Genomic DNA, 2,261 nt, shown 5'->3' with positions numbered 1-2,261 from the left:
ACGCAAACGCGAAGGAAAGGCTCAGTCCTCTCATGCCTTCATGCCCCCCCCCCCGTCTCAACCCCCGTGATCACCTTTCGTTTGAGAGCTTGAGCTGCCCGGCCCACCATCTTCATGACCTGCGCCGAGTCCAAGCCGCCTCTGTTTGCCCCCCATCTCTCCATCGCCGCCCAGTGGCGCACCTGCTGCATCGTTTCCGCGGACAGTGCGTATTTCATCCCTTCCACCTTGCCTATCTCCTGGGTCTTCCCTCGTTTACGCTCCTCCTCCAGCTCCGACGCCGTCCGCCCAAACATCGCCTTCGCCAAGCGCGTCAGGCCAATCGTCGATTGACAGGTTGAGCCCCCATCCAATTGAAAATCAAAACCCTGCGCACGAAGGAAGCTGCCAAAACACTGAATTTGCTTGACGTGGTAGTCCAACGTGGGTCCCGCGGACGGAGGCAAACGGCTCCAGCATTCGGTTACGGACCTCTCCAAGAAACGGATCACCTCCTCCCATTTCCTGAAAAGCACCCGACCGCGTGCAGGCGTGGAAATGCTTGACACCCCTAAGAAATCGCCCGTCGATGGAAGGTCCGCGGGCGGCTTGAGCAGCTTGACCAGGCGGGACACACCATCGTCGATACCAATGCTGATGGCCCGCGCCATGAGCTGGTTCGTGATGCCCAAGTCCTGACGCATCCATCCAGCAAAGTCACAGAGCAAACAATCATCGATCGCGTGCGACCGACGACGTCGGACACGACGGCCTTTCCTGAGGAGCGGGGGTGCCTCCTTGTGCGCCACGGTCAAGGGGCGATAGGGGCCGAGCGTGCCAGGGCCCAATTTGCGCTCCGCTGCGTATTGCATCGCATCGGAGTCCTGGCCACTCTCCTCGTCCTCCAATTCCTCCACACCGAAGTCAGAAGCATCCTCGCCTTCCTCCTCCTCCTCCTCCTCCTCCCTCGCCGGCCACTGGCCCCTGCTTGTTTGGGAGCCTCCCTTCTGCTCCTGGCTTCCTACCAAGGCCAATGACAAGCTAGTGAGCACTTCCGCGTGGCCATCCAGCTCCATGTCGCTTTCGTCGTCCGAGGAATCCCACGTGGTTCCCGTGTGACTCCCCCCGGATCCCTTGTACCCCTCGCGCATAAATTGTTGGGTGGCCATGCTACCCTTCGCCGCGTCATTCCGCTCCACCCAATGCTGTTCCTCGTCTTGCTCTTTCAACCGCCCTAACCCCTGCTCCCGCCCCTGGGCCTTTTCTTGCTCCTGTGACTGTGGCTGGGATCGCGCTGCTGCGAAGAATACCGTAGCTTCCTTTCCGTCGGGGGATACATCCGGTCGCCTCGCTGACACAGTCAGGGCCCCTCCATACCGTGTCTTCTCCCCCGTATCTTCGTCTGCGCTCGCAGGCCCTTGCCTGTCAGAAGCGGTCATGGACAAGGGAGAAACGGCGGCCTCAGAGGAAGATACAGCCATGTCGGAGGGGAGGGAGGCGTCGGTGGAGGACGAGAAGTGCGAGGCCTGCGACATGACCGAGGCCGTAGGTGCCGGCCGTGGCCCTGGCATCGCCGAGGTGGACGCAGAGGATGAAAGCTTGGCAGGAGGCAAAGGATCTACGTGCAAGGGAGATCCCAGAGGAGTGGGCAAGGACGAAGGCGGGATCTCAGGAGCACGAGGACCGGCGGGAGGCCCCTGGGAGTCCCCCCCGCGGCCCCCAGCGGGGTATGAGAGACGATTTTCCGCCTGTGGCTCCCTTTCCTGCCAGCGGTCCTCGGTGGCAGCCATGGGCAAGGGCGCTATCGGCCTCGTGCTCGAGTCAGGTGCCTTGGAAAGGGATGCGCCCTCGGACGCCCCCGTCCCTACAGCCTTGGCTGCTTGTCGCCATCCCCGCTCCTTTCCTGACAGCTGCGGCCGCTTGTTCTTGGTGTTCGAGCCATGCGGTTTCTCCTGGCCCACTTTTCTGCTTTCCTTCGCCACTGTGTCTTGCAGCAACAACAAATTATTTGCTTGCTGCTGCTGGTGCTGCCATCGCGAAGCTTGCGGCTCCAAGACGTGTCGAAATGAATTCTGTTCTGGCCCAAGCATATTTATGAAAGGCAATCCGGGAACCGATCCTCGCGCTTGTTGGTTTTGTTGCTGTTGCGCCATGAGAGCAAGGGCCAAAACTTGTTGATGAGCTCGTTGCTGTGCTTGAAGCTGGTGGGGCGCGGGCAAGAAAGGGCTACCTCCAGCCTCCCCCTGGCCCGAAGAGGGCAAGGAGAAAGGAGACGCGCCCGC

Source organism: Nannochloropsis gaditana (assembly GCF_000240725.1).
Source record: "Nannochloropsis gaditana CCMP526 unplaced genomic scaffold scaffold295, whole genome shotgun sequence".
NCBI classification, from domain to species: Eukaryota; class Eustigmatophyceae; order Eustigmatales; family Monodopsidaceae; genus Microchloropsis; species Microchloropsis gaditana.
The sequence above is the reverse complement of the archived record's forward strand: the minus strand, read 5'-3'. Positions refer to the sequence as shown.